Source organism: Arvicola amphibius, chromosome 5 (assembly GCF_903992535.2).
Source record: "Arvicola amphibius chromosome 5, mArvAmp1.2, whole genome shotgun sequence".
Taxonomy (NCBI): Eukaryota; Metazoa; Chordata; class Mammalia; order Rodentia; family Cricetidae; genus Arvicola; species Arvicola amphibius.
In genome coordinates, this window is record NC_052051.1 from 105,264,520 (window position 1) to 105,291,468 (window position 26,949).

Consider the following 26,949-nt stretch of genomic DNA (forward strand, 5'->3'; position numbering starts at 1 on the left):
CTGCACGCTGTCTCCTCGGGAGATTGGAGACGGTTGCTCTGCAGCCACACAACCTCAGTTCCAAAGACATTGCTAATCTTTAAGGGGGATTCATCTCTGCTGCCATGGGATTTCAAGATTGTTGGACTGAAAAACAACAACAATTTAAAAAGTTCACACTTGATCCATAACTCAAGGTAAGTCCATAAAAGGCTCTGATCATGTGTGCTGGCCCTTTACACAACCTCATTTATCAGGTCAACGTAATTTTAAAAATTGAATTTGCTTTCAAACACTTTATACCAAGTTGGACAACAGGGTGAATATGGACAGATTTCAAATATATGTTTCCGTGTGTCTTTGTGTTTGAGTGAGAGTGTATGTCTTTGTATGTGCAACTATGTATGTGTGTTTTTCTTAGTGCATCTTCCTTTGCTTGGGTGCCTATGCATGTCTGTGAAAGTCTATGAGTGCTTCTGTGTCTCTACATGTCTCTGTGTATGTATTGTGTGTGTGATTGTGTGTGTGTGTATCACTGTATCTCTATGTGGAAGGTGGTAGGGGGACATATATTCAAAGCTTATCTGGAGGGTTGTTTCTCCAACAATAGCTGTGAGAGTATTGATCAGCAAGGTGAGCCATGCAAAGAAGAAACAGAAGATAAAATTAGCTTTGACCATATTGCAACTCCAATATCTGACATATAGCAAAATGTAGATTATGTTTTATGTACTTTTCATGAAAAATAGACTAAGAGACAAATGAAATACAAGTTGAACATCTGTGCTTTGAAAAATGTGGTTAATAAAAATCTCCAAAATAAAAAAAATTGTTAAGTACTTACATGAATACATGAAATAAGAAGAGGGCAATATCACTTCAGAGCGCATAGGACAGGTGGTTATTGAAATATGTGTCATTGAAAACAGTATGTAAATTTATCTTTGAACTATGTGTGGATTGTAAATGAATTTCATGTTTATGGTCAGGTCCCTTCCCCAAGATACCTCAATACATATATTCAAATATCAAGATGTTTCCACTTAAAAAATTTTAAAACCTTTTTATTCCCTTATTCTATGTACTTCAGATATGAACTGCCCCATAAGTATTATGTAATATAAAGCATCATTGAAAGTTTCAGAATTTTTTTTGTGTGTGGTTTTTTTCGAGACAGGGTTTCCCTGTAGTTTCTAGAGCCTGTCCTGGAGCTAGCTCTTGTAGACAAGGCTGGCCTCGAACTCAGAGATCTACCTGCCTCTGCCTCCCGAGTGCTGGGATTAAAGGCGTGCGCCACCACCGCCCGGCCAAGTTTCAGAATTTTTATTTACTCTGATCTTTAATCCCTAATATGATGAAAATATTTTGGCTGTCTACCAGCATGCAAGCATGCAAGCATGTGGGAAGGGAACAAACAGGCATGGGCTGTCTTGAGGTGAATGCTCTTTATTCTTTATTAGGGCCCTGGACCTGTGCGGTTGTCAACTAAATAGAACAGAAAATATCGATGCAAGTCATCAAAGAGGTAACAACAATCTTTTTTTACTCTCAGATTTTTCGTAAGAGCAAAAACATCATGACAGTTGCCTTCACGTAAAGTCATCCGGACACATTAAGCAGTGGCAGAAAAGTAAAGGGAGAATGTTAATGTGCCCTTACAGAGGGTCTGCACAGTTTAGTCCCCAGCCCTCTGGCTCTGTGACTCTGTTTTCCTTCCTAGTTATTCTGCCTTCATCTCCCCTTGAGAATGACCCAGTTTACCTTGTCACAGGGTAAAGCCTAGTTTTGGCAATCAGTGCGAGTCATTGCTATTCAGAATTGCTGTAGCAGCTGCCTTGCCTGCACCTGCTCAGTGAGAGGGTTCCCGGTCAAGTTCAGAAATAAGCCAGCTTCATTTGTGGGATGCTGGGTTGAAGTCATACTTCAGAGGCCTGGCTTTGTGCAGCCTCCTGGGATTCCATTGGGCTTGAATCGCCTGTGACCTCTGTGCCCTGAGAACATCACAGAAAACACCATCTCAGTGCCCACTAATTGGTCACCTTGATGTCACTCACAGCACGAAGATCAAGGACAGAGTGGATCCTGCAAAGTGAACTACACACACTCTCAGGGGTGGTCTCTATAGGTCAGGCTCACCTCCTGTAGACAGCGCAGCATGGGGGCTTCTTACCCTGGGACTGCGTGAAACCTGGCTGCGGCGCACATGAACAAAGGACTGTTGGACCCACAAGTGACCTGCTTCTGGCCACCCACGAGGTCCAAATTGTCAGCCATTCACAACTCTTACGCCTCCATTATCCGAGTAAAACACTGAGTACTTTGTGTGGAAGCTCTATAAAACAGGCCTTTAAAATTAGTTCATGATACTGCTTTTAAAAAATTAAGATTATTTTATATTTAAAGTGGCTACTCAATCAGGAATGTTCAGAGCTGTACACACAGTATGCTGGAGAAACTTGTTCTAATAATAAGCCAGTTTCAGAGTCCTAAGGTGCGATCTCTGAATAAGTTACATGGTTGATCAAAGAACAAGGAATACATTGAACACATCTTGCAATCATTGCCCTTGAATTAGAATCAGTTGATTATTATTTACAACCCTTAAAACCAGAAACTTTAGATGGTAAGACCTGAAAAATTAGTAAAATTGATCACAAAGAAAAAAATGAAAGAGTGAGAGATAGAAGGAGAAGTGAGAGAAAATGAGAGAGAAAAATGATGAATAATGATTCAGATTTTAGCGCTCATTGGAAGGTTTAACTTAGTGGGTAGGTTTAGCAAATGAAATGTTTAGTTTTAGATTAATGAGAGCTTTTCTTGTGTTTAGGATTGTTCTGTATTCCAATGACAGGACCAGGATTCTCTAGGAAGATTTGTCTAATAGATGACTAAAAAATGGGAGATATCCTGACTAATTGTTTTCTAGACAGACACAATTATGACAAGATGCAAGCCAGAACTTCCCAAATTAGCAACTGCTACAACGATCAAGAACTGACATCTTAAATATCATTAGGAATAAAGGAGAAAGTAAGACACGCACAGATGTAGGAGAAGCTCAAAGACTTTATTGTTCTGTAAGGTAAAAGTGAATTAAGTTGAACCCCTTTTAAGAAACTGCATGAATTTGAAAACTTACTGTAACTTCTCTAGGTATGTTACTTCCCGTGCAGTAGGTTCCATATTCCATGAGTGAGTAGGAGCCAGGGCAAGGGGCACATCTGCCATCCCATGAACAGAGTGAGCTGCTCTGGTATGTAACTTCGACAGTCCAGAGGACCACACAACAGTGCAGTACATGATTACCAGTAGGAATTAAGATAGTTTGACAATGTATTGTTAACTCAAGGGATAATATAAGCAACTGTATGCCCATAATAAAATCAATGTAGGCTTTCTCACTTATTAAAGACTTATTCACCTCTCTACAAAGAGTTTGCAAAGCAAAGATGAGGGTCTTTCTTTGAAAGTGAGAGCATGTCTGGATAGGCTACAGAGCTTAATTTGCTTAGTTGTTGGATTTAAACATTGCCTTTAGCCTCTTGACTAAACAATAGGGCGAAGCAGCGCTGTTGGCCTTGCTGTAGATAACATTGATGACATACGCTCTCCTTGCCCATGCTTTTTATTTCTGTAGGGATTTGGGGCTATTACTGGACCATGAGACCTGAGACAGTTGATTTAAACAAGGAAATATTTGTTCAGGCTCATAGTGTCAGAGGCTGCAGCTCATGGTCAGGTGGCCTCATTGGTTCTGGCAATAATGAGTCTGGACATCATGGTGAGAAATGTGTTAGTGGGGAGATGCTTTTTCAATGGTAGTTCAGAACCAGACATGGAAAGAAAAATCCAGGAGCAAGATATACAGCAGGTTCGTATAGCTGTAGTTACAGACTTCATCCTTGTAGGTCCCACTTCTCCTAGGCCATTTACCTATGAACTCACCGACATGTTAGTCCACTGGTAAAGCTCCTCCAGGAACTAATGGCTTCTCCAATTAATGTCACCTGATAGGAATCAAGTCTTCCAAACATGAGTCTTTTTGAGGACTGGTGCACTTTACATTTAAATTACAAAATGCCCATCCGAAACTTGCTGCAGCCACTTGCCTTTTTAAGGGGTCTGTGTATATTTTAACAAATAGTATGTTTACATCAGAGGTCAAGACATCCACCCTTAAGTCATGGTAACACTGCCACCTTCTGAACACCGCTCATATGAAGAAACCTAGTATTGGTGTTGTAAGCACAGACATCCAGCTGTGGCAGCTCTGCATCCATCTTCCCTCTAGTCACCTTCTTCTACATCTCAGAACATCAGGATTTTCAACCTCTAGATGCCACTTAAGCTCCGTACTCATGGGGGCAGTTGGTAATTTAGCCAATCTCCTTCACCCCACCCCCACCACCAAGAGACTATCCTTTGCAAAACTATTCACTGTAGAGGTCTGCAATCTAGACATTGGAAGAACGTTCTAGCACAATTACAAAAGAGATTTTTCTAAACTATTCTCTTCCATGAAAATCTTGAAGGAAGTGGCAGTCAGGTAAAACACTGGGTAACTCCTGAAGGAAAATAAAGGGGAATCGTGTGGCAATATAAAAGAGGATGGAAAAATCAAAATGCTGGTTGATACTCTTAAGAACCATACTAAATATGAACTTTGCTGCATTTTCATCTTCTCCCTGCTGGGGCCAATTATCAAAGCTCCTGAAAATTTTAGGGGAAAAAAAACTCAGCCATAGGCAATGCAGAAGTGTCTTGTGCCCATATTTGTCCTCTGGAGGCTGCAGAGGGTGAGGGGCTTTGCAATATTTGAGGTCCTAGCTAATTCAGGCTGTCTGAGAGCAAGATAGCATGCAACAAGTTAGAAGACTCAGTTGTCACATCCATGGCATGAGGCAGGCTAACTTTCTTAACTAATTAGCTTTATCAAGACCTTTCTGTCTCTACCACTGGAGATAAGAAATTCAAGAAAAGGTCTGGAAAAAGGGGGAAAAGAAGATATGGAGAATTTGTTTGTAATATGATTCCATTAGGAGAGAGCTCTAGTTCTCAACTTTAATAAAAGCTCAGCTAACTTGCAAGCACTGTGGGAATGAAATAAAGGAGCCTGAGGGCTGAGTCCTTGCTTCTTACGCAAAAGGACTATTGAGGGCTCATCTTCTCAAATGTGAACTCCGCTGGGTAATCAGTCATCCCTATGGAAACTCAGCAACTTTTAATTGTCTTTAATTAAGGGGCCACAGAGGCAATCAGCTACACTCCCAGCACATTAATGAGGGAAGTGTGAGGTGCAAAACGGCTACCTGAGGTGACTCACAGAAGCCGATAGCCCTGGCGGAATTTCTGACAGGAAATCCACAAGGAGAAGAATGAGAAACGGGGTAGTCTAGGGTGGGGTATGAGAAATAAAGAGTAAAACCAGTAAGATTGTCTTGCCTAAGTCACCAAGGCCAAGAGGACATAATATGAATCTGTGATATTGAAAGATTAAAAACACAAACAAAAATGGAGATAAATTGAGCCATTAAAAGAAAACTAAGGAGCAGGCTATTTGGGGGGTGGTAAAGGAACACAGGGAAGTGTGAACAAAGAAGGTAGGAAGATTAAGAAGAGACATATGAAAAATGCAGGTGTATAGTAAAAGGTATATAGTAAAAGATTTTTAATGAAATCTATGATTTTGCATACTCTTTACAAAATGAACAATAAATCATTAATGGAAAAAACGTATATCATCTAACAACAGCCTGTGAAGGGGACAGCCATGTCTCCACAGTGCATTTTAAACTTCGCTACAAGCAGTTTTCTCTGGACACCACAGTCCATAGTAATTATTTCTTTCTTTTATAAAACAGTATTTTCATTGCCTTCACATTAGTTTACCTAACTATAAGTGATTATATAGTGTCTAGCTGTTACGACACTGACACATGGAGCCCATGTAAGGGGCTTTATCCATTTCCTGGTTGGTTATCTGCATTCTTGTGACTTATAATACAATGAATAGATACGAATTGTAACTGAAGGAATATGATGCTGAAGCACTTCCCAGCTCTCCCTGCTCAAGGTATTGAAGCTCCAGCCAGATCTATTGCTCTGTCTATGGTTTCATGAAGATTAAAGACAAACAGTGATCACCCACAACCACTCAGTTCTTCTGAATGCAGTACAGGCACTTAAAAAAAACGATGCTGACCCAACAGAACCTATGATTGGTACCAAGGCTGGATTTCTCTTGTCTCACTCAAAGTACCTTCCCTCGCCACTCATTACAACAGCAGCCTGCCTAGCTCCTCAGTGTGTTTCCGCTAGGACTCTGCCCAATAACCTCTCATTTCAGCAAAACACTTAATTAGGTGACTGGCTCTAAATACCATTAAAGTTTCATGTTTCTAGTGAGTGTTTGCATTTGAGGTATCCTTCAAGAACAGCTCTAGTGGTTGAGGTACAGTACTGTTTCAGGTTCAAATAGACACCTTCAAAAATTCCCCATCTAAAGGTGATGCTGGCTGTGGCCTGGCAGAACAATGGAAGTGGAAAGGAAAGAAAGAATTCTACGGCTTAAAGGAATATAGTCCCCAGCATTAGCTGTCTTCCTGTCTCTAACTCTTCACTATTCGACCATGAAAGGTGTATTATTTCCTGTATAAGAAATTGCTTCTTTTTATTAATTAAATTTCCCATTTATTTTACATCCTGACCGAAGTTTCCCCTCCTTCCTCTCCTCCCATTCCCACGCACACCTCCCTTTTACCCCACCCCATACACTCCTCCTCTGTTTCTGTTCAGAAATAGCCTTTTCCATGCACTGCATAAAATGTCATTTTTTTTTACTTTTTCTTTGGCTCATTTGACAGATTTTCAAGTTACCTAGGATGGCTGAACCTCGGCTAACCTAGGAGGCTGAAGAATGAAAAAGAAAGAAGACACCATATGCCTTTTTATCACCCGGACTTTTGTTTCGGTGTGTAGTGAATACAATGCACGTTTATAATAAGGGCAGCCATAATAGTCTTCTGTAGCCAGTACTATCTGTTTTCTTATTGTTCTCTATGCTCATTTCCTGTTAACCTAAGAAAGAAATGTCTTTGAAAAGTTTGTATTGTGTGCACAGTACAAAATATGAAAGCACATTTTTTTTTCTAACTCACTCAGTTAATTAAACTGGAATGGAGATTCTGCCATTTGCAGCCTTAAAAAATAGCCAATTGAAATTTAATTGGTATCCTTTTTCCTTTCGTATTCATGCCCTGAAACTAAATTAATGATCAGTTATAAGCACTCAGCGAAGGGGCCATTATGACTTTTCAATGGAATTAAACCTAAGACCATAGAGTGTATCCAACAGCTTCTCAGATAAGGAAGACAGCCATACAAATAAGGAAGGGTTAACACTCCCTCTGTGCCCTCTGCTCTCTTTAGCGCACACTCTCCCTCAATAATTACAGAGAGACAGCCAGCTCGAGTGTATTCTAGGATCGGTAGCTGTTGTAAATCAAATTAATTACTTTTGTCCAAAACTGTCCTCAGTGGAGGATTTTTGGTCACTGGACTGTTAATATGTCTTTCCTTAATCACTGTCCTGTAATGCTATACCCTGATAAGTGATACAATGGCAATCTCCTCACCTTTCCCAAAGTCCCTACAAGACCCTGATTTATAAGAAGACAGAGTTATGTATCACTCAACGAAAGACAAGCAATGTCTCGAATCCCCTTCTTTGCCTTGGAAGGAGAGCACTATCCAGACATGTTGATCCCGGAGGCAGCTTTGTATGCCTCTCTGTCCTAAACTCCTTATGAAATTCACCTTTTGCCTGGTGAATTGCTCCTGAAAGCACTGCATCCACCAAGACTTTTGGCATTCATATCAATTTGATCTAGAGAAACTCATTACATGGATGTTTTATACCAATCAGTGCTGCAGTCTGCCTGAACTCACAGAAGTTGACGTCTCAGAGAAGACCATGTGGAAGCAAGAGAGCTGAGTCAGGGTTCTAAGCTTCCTTATGACTTATGAGTGGAATCTACTTGAGCTTCAAGGCCGTGCCTTGAGAAGGCAAACTGAGAGTGGCGGAACAGAGTTGAAGAGCAAACACAAAACATCTTAGCTCCTTGACTTAAATTACATGTTTATTGTTTCTCATACAGACTTCCTCTGTGTAGCTCAAGTTAGCTTAAACTCATGATTTCTTTGATATATAAGCTCCCCAGTTCTGAAATTGCAAATGGTGAACATGTACTTTAAAGTTAATTGTAGCAGGCTTTCCTTTGGGCCACCAACTAACTCTGAAATCAAAACATGGAGACAATGTATTATTAGTTATGAATTTTCATTTCTTTGTTAGCTCTTACAACTTAACCTGTTTCTCTTCATCTATGTTTTGTCTCTGGGATTTTTAAATTTCTTTCCTTCTATATGTTCTCCACATCTTTCTACCTGGCAGCTATCTCTCTTTCTAGCTAACTCCAGGTGTCTTACACTTTATTCTTTGTTCTATTTTCTGAGTTTAGACTTCTCGGTCTAATTATTCTTTCTGCTGCAAGCCCCACCCATTCCTCTACTGTCTAGCTATTGATCACTACTAAGCTTTGTATTAGACCAGTAAGTGCCTTAACTAGGTAAGGTAAAGAGCAACATATTTTTATATAATTAAACAAAAGCAGGATAAATAAATGTAACATTTCTTTGCATAATTAAACAAATGAAGCATAAACAAATACAACACATTTTTACAGAGTTAAAGGAATATTTAGCAACATAAACAAATGTAACACATCTTTACATAGCTAAGGTAATAGTCCACAACATTTAATAGTCTTATTCTTCTTCTTAAAGAGTTCTGGATTTTATATAATAAATTAACTTTTCTCTGAATAAATGATGTTTGGATGAGGGGAGCAAGAAATACTTGGATAAAAAAAGTACCCTACCTTAGAATACAAAATATCTAACAAATATTCTTTTTTTTTTTTTTTTTTTGGTTTTTTGAGACAGGGTTTCCCTGTAGTTTCTAGAGCCTGTCCTGGAACTAGCTCTTGTAGCCCAGGCTGGCCTCGAACTCAGAGATCCGCCTGCCTCTGCCTCCTGAGTGCTGGGATTAAAGGCGTGTGCCACCACCGCCCGGCCTGACAAATATTCTTACATATATATCTGAGACCTAATATCTTGAAATACTTTTGATGAAGCTTGAATTCCAGGAGCTAGTACTATTGTAGACCCTGCCAGCATGGGGATAGATTTGAGGAGTTCTTGAGTCAGGTCTACTCCGGGATAGTCATTCTCACTTACATCCAAGACTCAAACCAAATTCCACAAGACAACACTGTAATGCTGAGAAATCTCTGCGAGTGTCTTGGGAGAGGACTCACTCTTGAAGATTTCATTGATCTGACAGAGAATATTTTTCATCTTGTGGTCTAGATTTGGAGCCTCGAATATGGTTATCCTGGTTTTTGTACAATTGCATGTGTCTACCATGTTTTATGATCATCATCATCCTGGACTACCCATGTTCTCCTGTCCTTCCTGTGAATTTAATTAAGGCTATTGTGTGAACACAGAGAGAAGGTTATTTAGTACAACATTTGCAACTACCATTGCCTATACCAGTAAAAAAAAAAAAGATACTACTCCTTCAAACAATCCTCCATTGCTTGTAGCTCCTGAGCTATGGTCCAGGTTTCACAAGTTCCTTCTTCACTCCTGATGGGATGCCCATGTACCACATCTAGTTCAGCGCTCATACAGGCAAATACAGCTGCTGGGAGTAAATAGGGGCACAAGTGTGACATAGATAGAAGACTTATAAGAGTTGCATTCTTCCTCCATCTTCTGTGCTATTCTCTGGGAATTGTTGGGGGATTATCCAGATATACTCTTTAAGGCTAAGCACTCAACAAGTTGCTTATTCTCAGCACTTTGCCTAGTAGTGAGTCTCTGTATTAACTATAACTCACTTGTAACTTTGTTTATTTGCTTTCTGTTAACCTGAATATCATGGCTAATTAGCAAACTTGGGGATACTGTATGTCAGAGACAGACCTCACAGCACACCATTAAATGAAATGTCTCGACTGAAATGGTAATGACTTAACAGAAATTCCACAGAAAAGAGCTTGGTCTTGGACCTGATATTCCTTGTCCTTCTATGTCTTCTAAAGAGTTAATATCTGGATCATACAGGCTAAAACAAATAAAAGTCTTTGTTTAAAAATATATAATTTAAAACCCTAGTGATTGTTTTTGGTCAGTTCCTTACAATCTGCAAGGTAATTTTTTTCAATTTATTTGGAATTAGTCAAATGCACTGTTGAAAAGGCAGAGTGAATTGATGCTAAATAGTTTTTGGAAGATGTAATTGTCTGATGATTTGTAAATAGCCAAGCTTATCAAAAAAGTAATTTAAATGTTATGCTGACAATTTTGCTCAGTTTGGTGTTCTCTATAAGCTGGGGAATCCAATTTTTTTGCCCCCATTAGCATGAGAATTATCTTTGCTTGACTAAATTATTTGAAGACCTAAGGCTGCCCAGTGTTTTGAAATCTGAACTTTTAATGATTTATCACCTAGAATAAGCATCCCTCAAAAGATGATAATGTCAAAGTGTCTTTAATAAGCAAATTTGGGGTATTGTTTAGCTGATTGGAATGTTTTCCAAATATATGCTGTGACTGTCAATCTTGGGAGACAACAGGGTTTGGTGAAGTCTGTGTGCATTTCCCTACATCCCTACACCTTTGATAGTGCCCTTTAATGCATCATCCCTCCATACTGCAACTTGAGTCCAAGATGCTAGCTGCTGGCTCCTCTAATTAACTGTTCAATGAACATAAAGCAATACAAAAAAGTTATATTCACAGGGGGGAAGATTTGCTTATAAAAGTTTGCTTCCAACTCTGCAATGCAACTCCAGTAGCCATTTTGTCCCTAAATATGTGGCCGAGGAGCATAAAAACCAGTCTTTCATGGCTGTATTTCTAGTCAGTCAGCAAGTTGAGATTCAGAACCTTCCTGATGACTTCAAATGTTCACAATGGTGACACACTACCAAGAATATATAGATGATGAAAATCAAACATATAATGAGGTGTATTTATTCTGGACTAACACAACTTCAGACGAACCACACAGAAATGAAACAAAACATTTTTATTCTTTTACAAATTACCAAAAAGATGGAAATGACTGCGTGGTTGTCCCAGTAAAGCCTCCTCTGAAGCATGTTGGACACAATACTCATTAAGGGTAAAATGGTGTTACATAGACCATTCCACTGTGATTAAAACCTCCTATCATGGAGGAAAACTTGTTAAGGGAGAAGATGCTAAATTGAAGGTCAAACAATAGGGACAAATAGAATATTCAATCCTACTTAGAAGTATTTTAATTCAGGAAAATCAATAGCTTCAGGAAGTCATTGAAACTGACAAGATTCACTAGAACTCTTATTCGGGAACAAATATAAACCATAAGGACTTCTGAGAGGCATTCCTGGACAAGTTAAGTTGCATGGAAGGAGCAGAGAACAGCCCAACTTCCTGAAAGAGGCTCAGCCAACTTAGATACCCGGAAAGGGACAGTGTCCAACCTGTTACGTTGCGAGCAGACCAAGAGGTAAGCTTCAGGTTTACAGTATTTGTGATGTGTCACCCACAGATGGTCTTTGCTGATGTAGCCGTCTTTGAACCATTTCTGCTTCTGTAAGTAACCCCTCATACATAGTCCCATACCCTCAACTAACTCATTGGTTTACAAAGTTGGAAAAATTGCTTTACAGTGTTCTTCCTGTTTTGGTCTGTTATTGGTTTCCTGTTTGGGGCTAGTAGAGCTTCCTTCGTGTACCCTCAGGAATGGCCTCCTACAACAGATCATGATTTTCTAACCTGTCAACTTCTCTTCAAGTGACAGGCCAGCACTCCAGTATTTGTGTAAGCATTCGAATCTAAATTTGTCATGATTTCATAACCCCGTGTGTTCATGGATCTTGTAGCTTACCCCACATTAAATACTCTAGTGTGGGACTTCTTGCAGCAAGTGGACTGAGATAGAAGATTATAGTGGGTTTCAGAGACACCTCAGCGGAGGAGTGCTGAAAAAGCAGGAAGGTCACCAAAAACGATGTCCGGCTGATATGTGTTACACCTGTCGCAAATAGCTCTGCTCCTGAAATCTCTATATGTTTTAATCAGATTTTGTCTGCATCTCTTCAAAGCGAAGGAATGCACAGCAGAGAAAACGGGCAGCAGGAACTGGAGATGTCATGGTCTCACGGCCCTGCTGTTTCCTTCTACTGTGCTGAATCAAATGAATCTTTTCAAACAGGTGAATTTTCTCACAGAAATGGCTGGCCCAAACAGCCTCAGCTCACTGAATAGAAAGCACAATGGTGATCTAAACCTATTACTTTCAATGGAGTCTGTGACATTTTCTGCCAGCATATTGATTGGCAAGAAAGAGAGAGCCGGAGAGAGAACTTTTCCCTTCGTTCATTGTGTGGAGTCAGTCATTGTGATTCTAGTCACAGTGCAAGAAAAAGCACCTAGAATCAACAGGCCAAGAGATTTTATAGCAGCAATAATGAGTGATTTTACCAAACAGAGTTATACATTTTTCATTAAAATAATATTCTGTCCCTCAACTACATAAACAGAAAAATATTAGTTCACTGACTATACCTATTTTTGGCGAAAGATTAAGAGAATTATTTACAGATAATTATTTATACCACCTTTCTAAAAATGTTATTTCTTCCATGAATATTCGCCTTGAATAACCAATAATTTAAGCTAAAAAAATCTGTTCAAATTTATTATTACCAGACTTCTATACCTCCTGGCTAGAAAATGCTGCTTTGGTTTTAGTGTGTCTTTTTAGTATTTTTGGGTTTTGCTGCTATTTAGTAACCTAATTTCTGGAGAGATATGAAATACAATTGTCTCCAGCTCATCAGAAGGTGGTTCTTGTGCGGGGCTGTAAAGGCTGGCCTTAGTGTTTCTAGTGGCATACAGCAAAAAGACCCCACTATCACTGACTCTAGAAAATTGCTCACTCATACAAACTCGGGAACAATCATAACAAACAAATATTAACTGTTTTCAAGGAAATGGTAGTCTAGTATAGAATACGACTTTATAAATATGTTTATTTCATCAAGTATTTCAAAAGTAGATGCAAGATTGCACACAGGTCCCTAGTAAGACAGCTATTGAACTACGTCTACTATAAATGTTATTAGCTAATATTGAGCTCATTGATTTGGTTTTCATCGTAATTTTACCGATGTCACAATTTGCCTCTAATATTATATGTATTTTTAAACCTATTGCTTTTCATGTTGTTCACATTATATAACCTTTCCTATTATGTGCAAACAATCTACTTCTACAGCTGTTCCTGAATGTTTTTAGAAGTTAATTTAATGTCTGATCACATTGAATACCATATCACCTTACAAGTCTCCATCATACCCAGCACAGATATGAATTACTTGGTAGATGAAGAAAGCTACATCAGTGACTATAGGATTGACTCTATAACATAAATGTAAAAGTTTGGGCAAGCTACAATTTTAGTAATTTAATTAAAGAATGTTCTGATTAAGGAATTCTTATAGATAATTCTGGACTTTATTTTCCACTGCAGAAGTAAGATGTAGGGGTGGAGAGAACACAATTTGGAAGCAGTTCCTTTGTGTTTTGATCTACACCCAAGAGTATACTATTGTTTAAGATAGATATCTCGGCAAGAATGGAACTGGGTACAAGTTAAATGATAGCCACCAACTTATCCCATGGCATCACTAAGGATCCTGTGAAGGGGTTATTTAGACATTTGTAGGATACAAAAGCATTAGTCTGATTGCTGAACAAAGCTAGCTATCAAGATGTACAACTTAAATATCCCCAACCAGCCTTCCCAGGAAACTATGGTTTCAAATCCATAGCCAGTCATCGAGAGACAGATCTCAGTATCAAATTAAATAGAAGCAGAAAAGTAGATCTAAGATGGCCCATATCTAGAAATCCAAACAGATGCTAAGAAAAATAATCAGAAATTAATCGTAAAAGTACCCAACTGTTTTGCAGTCTAGCCGATTTCATGGAAAGTCACTGATGCTGGACACAGATCTGCAGTATTTCCTGCTTTCCCTGATGGAATTTGCTTTTAATTTATTATACTCCCCAGTTCTTTAATTTTAGACATAGGTTTGCCATCACAACTTATAAATTTGACACAAGTTTCAGATTTTGTAGACTCTCACAGTTAAGAGATTTGCTAACATGTTGAAACTTTCAAAGACTAAATGCACTACATTATTACATTTAAGTTTAGACTAAGTGTACTATATTATGACATAGTTGTGAGCCTAGCCAAATAAGGAGTGGTAGGTTGTGGCTTAAAAGTGATGTATGTGGGTGTCAAGTTCATTAGAGACAGAGTTGTGCCGGTTAGTATGGTCTACTTGTCAGAATCTAGAAACATATTAATGACTGGGCTTAGCACATGCCTGTTAAGGACTGTTTTGATGACATTAAGTGTAAAGACATGCTTTTTTTTTAAAAAAAAACATGGAGTATAAAATGCATTAAATATGCCTTCTTCTCTATGTTTTATAATTGTAGATCATAGTGGTATAGTATTTGTGTTTTAATAAATAAAGCTTGCCTGGAGATCAGAGAGCAAAGCAGCCATACTAGTCAGCCTAACAGGCCAGGGAGTGGTGGCACATACCTTTAATACTGGGACTCGGGCGACAGAGGCAGAGCGATCTCTGAGTTCAAGGCCTCATGGACTACACAAGATTGAGTCTGTCTAAAAGAGAAACAGAGCTCACACAAAGGGGATTCCAGTATTTGGGATCTCACATCCTTAATCCCAGCACTATGGAGGTGGAGACAGGAGTGATATGGTTGGTCAGAGAGAGGAACATAAAGGAAAAGAGACAGGAACTCAGTACGATGTGGAATTTGAGGATTCATAGAGACAGGATCACACCCATTTCAGTCTGATGTAAAGGTAGGAGCCAGTGGCTGGCTGCTTTGCTTTTCTGATCTTCAAACTGACCCCCAATATCTGTCTCAGGGTTTTTATTATTTGTGCTATAGTGTATATTTTTTTCATATGCTATTATGAAAACCAATACCTTTAAATGTGAAGGAAAACAAACTCGTCCATTGTGTTAATTTTAATATTTTATCACAACAGAAAAAGAAACTAATATACCTTCAAAATCTTGAAAATAACAAAAACCACTCTTTCTCTAGTTCACAGATTTCTGAAGTACTTCTGGAATGGATTTCCCTGTACATATTTATAGAAAAATCTTGCCCAATTATACAGAGCATGTCTTGTGAATAAGACGAAATAGTCATGTCTGTATTAGTTATACAGAGAGCCTGGCGAATCTCTATAATTTGTCTCTAATTCAAAGTACTTGTAAATAATAAGAAGGAAAAGTTCTCAGACATTCAGACATTCTTGTGAAGCAAATGTGGTCAATAGGTGGTCAGTTTTCAAGCTTTCCCTGAAGTATGATAGTTAACAATATTATGAGAATAATAAGGCCTTAGGAATGGCCAATTTGTGGGTTACATGGGACCCATATCTTTAAAAAAATCTAAGCGATTCTGTATGATTTGTCCATGTGCTACCGACTGTTGGACATCAGAACTGCTGTTCTCTTATGTGTTGAGTTAGTTCGGGTTTCTTCAGGTCAGATTGGCTTCATTTATATTCCTATATATTGGAATTTTACTTTCAGGAGCTGAAGCATGCCTAATACATTGCCAGGGTGAGCCATTTTAAATAAAATGGTCAGAATTACTCTTTCCACTAACCAGGCATGCAGAATACATCACCAGCTCAGGAAGTCCACTTGCAGAATTGTAGTCAAGCTCAGCAATCGTTAATTTACTTCCCAGTATATTACTCTTTGCAGAAACAAAGTAGTTCTACATTTCAAAGTCAAATCAGATTTATTAGCTCAGTACTTAGTAGACTAATTTATGGGTTTTACCCCCAGCTGCATATATCCTTTATGTTAACAATTAGAAATCCAAAGCACTCATAGATCAAGGTTTTTGCATCATTTGGTATGTATAAGTACACTGTGTGCTTCCATTCCAGTTATGATAAAATGAGTATGTTTTTTTGTGTCTCCCCTCAATACTGGAGAAAACCTGTTGAAAAACTAAAAAGAAGACTACAGACGTGGTAGGAATTTTGTGAAGTTCTCTCTCTTTCCTTGTATATCCACCACACTTGGTGCTTAATGTCCACTTCCACATCGTTGATAAAGTTCATTCAAACTCTATATGACATTACGGAAAGCTTAGAGAAACCCTTTCCTTTAAAGGAACTATGTTATATTAGACCATCTTGAAATTCTTTTTTTAAATTAAATTAGAGCCAAACTGTCTTTGTGAATTGAACCAGAGAAGCTACACACACAGGTAGAAACCCCATCACATGTCTGTCTTGTCACATACATAGCAAACTACTACTGTGAACTTCCTCAACTTAGTCGTTAGGGCAACATCTCTGCTTCTTTTGCCCAGATATAGCAGGGTGAACTTCTGAGAAACCTCTGCCAGTCTAGATACTCAGTCTTGGAAGTGGAGTTGTTAAAGACAAGCACACTATTCTGATTTGTCATGAACACTACAGAAATGAGTAAAGTATAAATTAAGTGACCATTTTTATAAACCGAGGTGGTTGATACCTTGTTTTATACAGAATCATTTACCAGTTGCTTGCTCTCCAACATAATCAATGGCAGTTAGTGCAATAAGAGAGTCTGAGTGGTTAAAAGTGCTTGTTGTTCTCCCAAAGCCCTGCATTTAGCTCTTGGCGCCCATGTTGAGTGGTTTACAACACTCTAACTCCAGGTTCAGGATATCTCATTTCTCCTGCTTCTCTCTACAGACAGCTGCGTTCACATGCATATATTCACCCCAAAATACAAAAATAATTGAAGGTAAATGAACTCAATCCATTTACTAAATGAAACAGATCAAATATAGACAAGTTTTTCTTTTTGAACTTAGATAGCATAGATTTGATTACTAGCAAATACAGTGTTGGAAAGTGCCACCAACATATGACTATACGCTGAGATCATTCCCAAACTGTCTCTCTTCTGCTTTATAAAATCTATGAAATTTAACGTCTTCTTCATAATTGTAGTGTCAGATACAGGACCACGTGGAGAGAGGCAGCTTAATTCTCAGTGTACTTTTAAAACCTTCATTCTGTCAGATCTCCTGAAACTGCCCGCAATTGACACTGAGATTAAACTATAGCTCACCAGACCGGCCTTTCCGCTTTGAAATCATGGACTCCTTATGAAGATTTGGAGCTACAAGGTTGGTGATGTAGCTCAGTGAAGAAGCTCATCACCAGGTATAAATCTTCAAAACCAAAATAAATAAATAAATAATAAATAAATAAATAAATAAATAAATAAATAAAATACAAAACATATCAGAGGAGCAGCATGCATAGTGAACTTCCCAAGCGTTTTGCAATGTTCTCCCTTTCTGGTCACCCTAAGCTCCTCCTATTGTTTTCTTTGCAGAAATCAATTTGATTCCTAGGATTCCTCGTGTCCTTTTCCCTTCTCCTAACCTCTTCATAGATAACCAATATTAATTTATAGCATCTCCTGAAAATCTGCTCTCTTTTCTGAAGGGCAATTTTTAGTGACAAAGTGGTTTAGGTTAATCAGTAGCAAATATAAATGATCCTACACTTTCTGGAAACAATTTTGCGTTTCTTTTAATTTGCAAACAAATTTTATCTGTGCATATTTTCAAATAGTTATTTTAATTGAAAAGAATGAGGAAATGTATATTATGAGGAGTATTTTTTAATGCTGCTGTTGTCTTTTAATGTTAATTTAAGCCACCCAAGCATTGTTATAAAGGCCTTTAAGTTTGTCTAATATGCTTTTATTGTAAACATCATTTTATTCTTTATCATGCCATTGTAGAAAATAGCTTCTATTATTTTATATCAATTCTAGGTTGCATGACTGTTTAAAACTTATTGGAGGGTCACGTTACTAGATTTGAGTATATTAAAAGAGCAAGACATAGACATAGGATGACAGATCACGTTCACGGCCAATGCCCTTACTACCTTGTTATTAAAAGCAGTACTTTTTACATAGGATACCTTATCTTGCTTTGAACAACATATCACAAGGCGAGTTACAGGCGAAACTGCAGAATGTGAAGACAAAGGAAGCAGAGAGCAGCTCTGCTGGAATGCCTACACACAAAGGATTTAAAATACCTTCTAATGGCACTAATGGGTAAAGCATCCTGCATGGAAAAACTATCGATACTATAAGCAGAAGAACAAAATTCCTGGAAAAGAATACCTAAAACTTCTAGGCAGAGGAAAGAAAGCCTGTCGTAGAAATGTGCTTGATGTGATAGGGTTGTAAGAAAGGCAGAGATACTGCTGAAGGAAGTGTCACTACGCTTGAGGATATAAAATAGAAAGCTCTTCTCAAACTGGACAATAGGTTGACTGAACCTACAGTTCTTAAGGCCATGGAGTTTTAAGTGATTGCTCTAAAATTCGAGTGAGTATTATACATTTGCAACTGATCTTTCAGAATAAAAGTAGTTTGTATGCAATTTGAAAATGCCTTTCGCAGCATAATTCCATGTAGAGCTGCCACATGTTGACACTTTAACAGTGTTGTGAACCCCACAATTTATTTTTATACTGTTTACAAAAATAAGAAGGTAATTTCAAATAGTTTAAGAAAAACATATCAAGGAATTTTAATTCCAAAAACAGTTCTTATCACTCTCTTAGATTCTCGTGGTTCCTTTTGGACTTGACTTTAGATCTTTGCGGAATTTCTGCTATACGTCTATTTTTCTGTGCCTTATGTAAGTTGTACATGTTGACAGATATTGACTTGCATGACAAGACTTGTAACTTAATTTTTCTTTAGAAGGATATTTTCCCTTCATAGAATGTATGATTGTATGAAAGTATAATTGCTTTTTTCCATTGCCATTATCTCTTCATCCATTCATCTCATCTTTTCTTGTCTCTAAAGTGACTAATGATGGTTGATGATCATTCCTTTTCTCTACGGATTGTCAAGTTTGGGGGCTTGCTCCAAAATTTTCTTTTTTGTTTAGATTTCCCAGGATTGAATCTAGTACTCCTAAGTTTTTAATTTCTCTGTATGTTTTATGCATGGGGATTGTTCAGCTTTCTCAGAAAAAAGGTATCACCGTTTCCTAAATTTAATTAATTTTAGGGCATTTATTTATTTATTTATTTGGCATCAAATACTTTTGCCAGGATTTACTGGGCTCTTCTCTTTTACAATTTTATTCCATTGTTACTTACAGCCCAAATCTTAAAAACTACCTTTCGTGACACACTTTCCGGAAACAATGCCTAATCCTTCCCAAAGAGTTCTGCCAGCTGAGACAAGCCGCCAAACACATGCACCCTTAGGGCATTCTTATTTAAGCTACCACATTATGCACTCAGCTATGAAAGGGGCATCTTTATCAAACCTCCACCCTCGAAACTCTGGAATGTATGCCAAAGAAGATGCAGAAATAGTATAGGGGCCAGGCATGGTGACTGATTCCAAGAAAAAAAGGTCTTTAACAGAACTGACACACAAAAGAAATCACAGAGACTATGGCAGTATGCATGGGATCAGCACAGATTCAAGGCAGAGAAAAAAATCCCCCAACTAAGGATCTATTCACAATGTATATCTGCTTGGAAAAGAAACACCAGTTTTCTTCAATGCATTGCCACTGGGTATTATTTTTAAAAAAATACTTTGTTTATGTCTTTAATTGTTGTGATTGCATTTTTATAAGCCTGCAACTTATGTGTTTGGTGCCTTCAGAGGTCAGAAGAAGGCATTATATTCTGGAACTGGTGTGAATGACGGGATTCCCACCATGTAAGGTCTGGGTATCAAACCTTTGACATCTGTAAGATGTCTACTTCTATTCGGTTCCCTCTTCATCTATATCAAGCAAATCTGGGATGTATCTAAAATATAGTCCTTGGTGCTCCTGATGACCTGGCTTCTGGTACAGTTTGAAACAAATTTCCTTGACCCTCCATAGTGAATTAGTTCCTCCTTTTCCTCAAGGCAAGTCTTTTGGCTCTTTATAATCTGAACAGAATCTACACACCTATTATCATACTTTGCTCTGTAACCCATGGGTCTCTAAGTAGACAGGATTTCAAGTTCCCCACAAGGGAGGGGCTTGGTTGATCTGAAACAGTAGGTGATTTGTACATGACTGAAGTATTTCTCTTCTCTATTGATACTGGTAAGATACTCATATCAGATACTAAATAGAGTAAAGGGCAGAGGGCCTCCAGAAGCCCATGCAGGAAAGAGAACTCGGAGTGAACCCTCAAAAGTTCCACGTGGTTTAGGCATAATAGAATACAGGATATTTAGGATTGCCTAAATGAGGGCATTTTTTTTTTAAAGAACATTCAGCAAACCTTGGGCCCTATAGACTCTCTGAGCATGCATCTAGAAAACAGTGTGTCGAGGAAGAGGACTTTGGGGAAGTCTAAATGATATAATGAAAAGTATTTACAGCATTCTGATCTCTGATGGCTTCAGGAATGTGTACAGTTCAGGTTGCTGGCACCTGGCAGGAAGTACCCAGGCAGGCACTTGCCATTGACATATTGCTGGAGAGACAGTCTTGCAGGTGGGTATGCTCTGGTATGTTCTTTAGGGCTTTCAGACTGAAACCAATCAACTCCAAGCCAAATCTAAGAAGGAATCCTAAGAATCACAAGCTGCGGGAAACCTGGCCTGTTCAGTGAGATCTAATTTGTTTTGGATACGACAAAAAAAAAAAAAAAAAAAAAAAGATGAAGGCGAAAGAGAAGTTGGAGCCATGAGGATTAGCAGAAGCAGAGCTGACTGCATGCAGCATGCTTGCTGTAATAAACAACAGTGTTATTAGTTAATACAAAGCCCTTGATAAGCAATGCCTGGGATGTTCCATTCACCCTAATAGTCGGAGAAGATAATTGGGACAAATAAAGTGCTGAAACAGTCTCTAACCACCTTTGCCAGCCTCTCTCCGAATGAGCCAATCATCTGACGTGCGGAATAGCACAGCAGTTGTCTGGGAGAGAAGCGTCTGCATCTCTGTAAAAGACAATGCTGCCTCTACTAATGGAAAACTGCAGAAGCTGGGGACACTTGCGGATTGCCACAGCTTCATCTCTCTGTCTCTCGACCTTCAGTCTCTGTCTGGCTTTTAAGGTTAGGGGAGGATCAGAGTTCATGTCCTGTTGAAATCTCAACACTTCCAGGCATGGTGAGTTACATCTAAACTCCAACGCAATTGTTCTGGGAGACAATCTTCCTCTTCCCACTTCCCTTCCACATGGCTGTTCCTCCTGCACATGGTCTTAAGTAGATAAACAGATATGCATTTAATGTTCTTCATCAATGCATCTAAATTAGCTTCTTGTCATTGTTGTGAAAGAATACCTTACAGAAGAAGCATAAGAAAAAAGGGTTGGCTCACAGTTTTGGTGCAGTGCACTCTGAGGGGTAGTCATGGTGGCTAGAAATTGAAGAAGGTAGAAGGTCATGTTGTGCTAGTGTCTGAAAGCAGATAAAGATGAATCCTGCTGTTCAATTCCCTGTCCATCCTGAGCCCAAGGCCATGAGGTAATGGCATTCATAGTTAGTGTGGTCATTTCACCTCAATTAAGCTAATGCAGAGACTCTCACAAAAGGGCCTTTCTTTTTGGTGCTTTCAGACCCATCAAGTTGATAAACATACTAACCATTATGGTATCATTTTTGGTGATGTCAGCTCTCTGGTTGGTTTATGCAGTAGACGGAATTTGTCACAGATGACAACAAAGTTCTTTACATGGAACCAAAGACACTATATTACCATTCAAAACTTCTTTTTTAATATTAATTTCTTCAATGTCTTTTCAGACAATGTGTTGGCTGACCTTTGTAATTACTGGCTACACTGAGGCAAAGTGCTGACATGAAGCTGATTTTGAAGAACCCTGAAGTTATTTAGGGTCCTCAGCCAAGATAAATTAATTGCAATGAGGTTGTAGAAAGATTTCAGTTGTTCATCTATCCATTCAATAATTCAAGAGGTATAACTAAGCACATTTAAAAGAGCATGCACTATGCATTCTTGCTTTCAAATTTATGTTGAGATGAGTCACTCATTTATTTCAGCAATGATCATATTTTAGTAACCTCATTTCAGATGAGAAAATATTTATATTTTTAATTTTCAGTTATTATTTTCCATTTAGAGCTCAACTTTCCCAGAAATGTAGCCTTTGATCATTAATTATGTCAGGATGTGGATAAGTAGATATGAAAATAGATGAGATTAAAAACTTACTTGATTTTCTCAGATATCTAATTTCTTGGTACCTGGGAAGAAAAATGAGAAGCAGGAGAAAAAAAAAAGAAGAAACATAAGGAAAGAAGGAGGGAGTGGAAGAAAGAAAGTAAATAAAGGAGAGACGAAAGACAGGAAAGGAGGGATGGAAAGGAGGAAGGAAGGAAAGAAAGGGAGGGAAGAAGGAAAAGAAAGAAGGAAGAAAAAGGGCAGGTATGACTGAAACGATAGGGAGGAAAGGAGAATGAAAATGGCATTTGTGATCTGTCCAACCCTGTGATATAGCAGGATTTAGGACTTAGTCCATGCTGCTGGCAAGGGGATTTTTAAAATGGTTACAGCTTCATGAGTGTTAGAGAGGAATGGGCATCCTTTATATAATTCTTGGCAGATCCCTTTCCATCACACCCATACCTGGTTTTAACCTAAGGAGTCAAAGCTTGAAACATTAAACTGGTTGCCACAGGAATAAATGTGAGACGAACCAGTTATACCATTATCCTCACCCCAGCCCTCTTCACCTCTGAGGATATTAGAGAGGTAATAAAGTGAATTGGTCATCCATAACAAATGAATTCATCAATCATGCTTACAGAGTGATTGTGGTTTGTCTAAGAGAAACCCATACAGTTTGGTGAGTTCCTGGCCAGACAGAACTACAGAGTGAGTTCTGTATTTAAAAAAAAGAAATAAAGAAGAAAAAGAAAGAAGGGAAGGAAGGAGGAAATGAGGAAAGAAAGAAAAGAAAGAAAGAAAAGAAAGAAAGAGAGAGAGAGGAAGAAATTAGAAAGAACGGAAAGAAGAACAAATGAAGCCCTAGATAAAATTGATGAGAACAATTTTGAGCTGGTGAGAATATTTGTATGTGGGGGTGTCTTGTACCCAGTGGAGACTGAAGAAGCCCACAGAAGATGGGGAAGAAAGACTATAGGAGTCAGAGGGTATGAGGGACACCAGAAGAACATGGTTCACCAAAGCAATTAAGCAGGACTCACCTGGGTTTACAGAGATTGTAGCAGACTTTTTTGTTTGTTTGTTTGTTTGTTGCCTTCTCTTGAGACTATTTCTTTCCTATTGTGTTGCCTTGTCCAGCCTGAACAAGGCATTAGGGGCTTTTGCCTTTCCTCATTGTATCTTGTTTTGTCCTGTTCATCTATCCTCTCTTAGAGGCCTGTGGGTTTCTGAAGAGAAAACAGAAAATAGATGGATCTTGGGGAGAGGAAGAGTGGAAGAATCAAGAAGGAGTAGAGGGAGGGAAGCTATGGTGGGGATGTATTGTATAAGAGAAGGCTTTACTTTTACTTAAAAACAGCAATGAAAGCTGGCAGAGAACAAGATGTCTACAAATTTAAGGAAAATGTCCCAACAAGTTAGGAGCTGTCCTTACCAGGAAAGCAAGCCGTCAGGCCAGGGATGATGTAGACTCTCTGATTATTTTAGTTGGTTTAGATATTTGTTTTCCAGACTAACTGTGAAGTACCAAACATATTAACCCTCAGGTGTAATCATGAGCACCTAGCTGTTGGCTGTTACTTCTGCTAAGACATCTTGGGAAACAAGGGTGATTTAACTTAGAATAATGTTTAACTGTGAGGGTAAATTCATTTAAATTATAATGTAAATAGGTGAATCGGCAAGACTAAAGGGTGAGAGTAAAAGAAGACTTTGTCTATGCTTGTACAATATGTTAAAATATTGTGTTATTTTATTAAATGAATTTTAATGTGTATATTTAAACTTTTTCTTAAAATTCAAAAATTTTCACCAGGGCCATATATCCTACAGGGAACATTCGGGGTGTTTCATTTTGTCTTTGAGTACCGAGTCTTCATGAAAATTAACTTTAATAATTCTTTTTATAATTCTATTCATCTAATGAAATAATGAACTCACTTGATGTTTACATGTTACTGGTTTATTTATGTTACATATTTATATATAAACATATGTTTATATATGTTAAAATATTCAAATTTTAAAACATAATCTTAGAGGAAAAAAGCACACAAAAGGGCAGTGCATGGCTTGCCTTCTAGAGAAAAACATTCTGGCTCCTCACACCAAATTCCTCCAAATGTAACTGTACTTACATTGAGGTTAAAGTTACACCTGTGCCAATAGAAGCGGCTTGGAGACCTGGATAGCAGCATATGCCTTCATAAAACTGGGAAAGGCATAGAAAGGGAAGAGGGACTTGCCCACTGAAACTAGTCAGATGTTCCTGTGCCTTCACTGTGATCCTCGGCACATGGGGGAGCTACAGTTTGCTCACCTCAGGGCCCCTTCATCAATGAAAGCATGACTTTTCTCCTATATATTCAAGGCTCTGAGGATTCTGCTAACCACCTCAAAGCACTGGCTAGACTCTCTCTACTGTGGCAGGATGATAATGCCATCCTCTCTCTGACATCAAGAATGCATGAATCTGTGTTAAGTTTTATAGGAAGGTCTTCCTTTAAATGGAAAAGTAGCCCAGTTGTACTCTGAGTTATTGTAAGAAAATGGACCTACTATAAAGGTACATGATATCTGTTTTGTTTTACTTAACACAATCCTAGTAAGACAGACACTGTATAAACTTTAGCTGTGTCCGCTCATTGCTCCCCACCCTCTGGTCTGATCTGGCTCAGGACACCTGCAGCCAACCTGTACTATTTTCACTGAATTTCCAGGTTGGTGTTCAAACCAATCGTAAATTGATTGTGAGTAGAAGGTGTTTCAATCTGACAGCTGTCCTGTGTCTTGTTTTTCCAGAGAGAAAATAGGAGCATGTCGAATTCTTTCCTTTCTGATGGACCACTGGATGAACAGTGAGGAAAACAGGAAGTGCCAACCATTGATGAAACAATCAAGATTATACTTACTTTTTGGTTGGCACTGTGCTCCGCCATGAGGAAATGAGTCAGCCTTCCTCTGGTCCCCAGAAACAAGTGGGGTGCATTGTTCTCTCAGAAGACTGGAAATCCAGCTCTCTCAGAGTCTTATCTGCATGAGCACTGGTCTCTGTGATTATCATTTCCAGTGCTTTTATATAACAGCAAAATTCATCTTAAACTAGGAAATTAGCCTCAAAACATTCTACAGATGGGAACTTAGACCCCAAATCCATGAATTTTTCTCAAGATGCAAATGTACTATTTCATTTCATTTTCAAGGCTGACCTTTCTCTCTTGTGCTTCATCTTAGCATCATGGGTTGGTAAATGTATTCCATTTTCTATTGATGTTGTATTATTATTGCCATATTTCCATAGCAGAAACTATGAAGGAGGGAAAAGAGCAAAAAATAAAATTGAAGAAAGAAAGAAAAATGCAGAATATCAGTCAGGCTTGACAAGTTTCCCCTAAGAATAGATTACCTAGTCTAATGTTGTGGAAAAATGACTGCTATACATCAGGAGAAGAGGTCAGGAAATTAAACTTTATGTGTCCTGTCTGGGGGAAAAAAAGGAGTTTGGCTGAAAAATAGAATCTTTCATATCTTGGTGAAATTTTTGAATGTTTCATTTTTGTTTTGAAACAAACTGAAAACAAGGAAAGAATAAAAATAATAATAACTAACTTCACTGTAGAAGTGACAAGAAGTCACTTGGAGGTGTCTGCAAGGTCACAATGGGTTGGTTACACAGGGACCAGAGAATACGGCAGAAAGATTAAAGACAGTCTTTGGCTTCTGTGAACAAGTTCTCTATAATCGGCTGTGGTGAACCTTAGTAAGGTAACACCTTAGAGGAACTGACCAAAGAACTGAAGAAAGATTGTGACACATAACTGGAGTGTAAGTTTTTCAAAATATTCTCCATGTGAGGAAAACACCCATCCTCTCTTCTTGGTGATTTGACTTACCCGTCTGCCTCTCCCTTTTCTCTGAGTGGCTTCCTTCTTCACACCGTTGTCATTCCTTTCCCTGTTTGCATTTTATGCTGCCAATAATTCTCAACTGGCAAGGATAATTAGTATGCTCATAGCCTCCACATAAATTTACCATCATCTATTCAGTTAGGAAGTTTTAACTATTGGTAGTTCCATAGTGCCACAAGATCCTTTATTCCACGCCTATTAATAATATTCCTACCACAAACGTATGCAAAAGTCTTAATAATGGGAAAAACTTACAACTTTTAATATTCTCAATTCTACTTCAGTTTTCATTTGGTAATTTCCCTACTTTGGCTTTTGGCTTGGTAAATGAAAGGTGAAATCTGGCATGCACTTCATTCCTGACAGTCTCATTTATCAGGTTCTGCTCTGAGCTTAGAAATCTATTTGTTCCAGAAGGGCAATAACTCCTTAATAGTAAGCACCTGGCTTGCTTTCTTATAATCCTTGCTTCTCATCATTGTTAGCTATTGTGCCCAGGAATGTTTTCTGTCTTCCATAACCCTGAAGTCTTCTGTAAAATTTCCCCATGATCCTTTTCTTTTCTTTCTCCTGTCCTTCAAACTCGTTCATTTCCCCTTTTCAACGGTGAACTAAACCAGGGACTAATTGAAATTAGTCATTTTAGAATTGAAAATTGAAATTAGTGAGTTACCAGGCGGCA

At 38.4% G+C, this 26,949-nt stretch overlaps 1 long non-coding RNA gene across 1 annotated transcript; it reads left to right on the forward strand.

The window, feature by feature from the left end:
* Positions 1-26,949, forward strand: LOC119815679. The gene is made up of 3 exons (XR_005285555.1): positions 1-176; positions 1,440-1,504; positions 25,162-26,949. It is a non-coding gene; the product is annotated as an uncharacterized LOC119815679 (long non-coding RNA).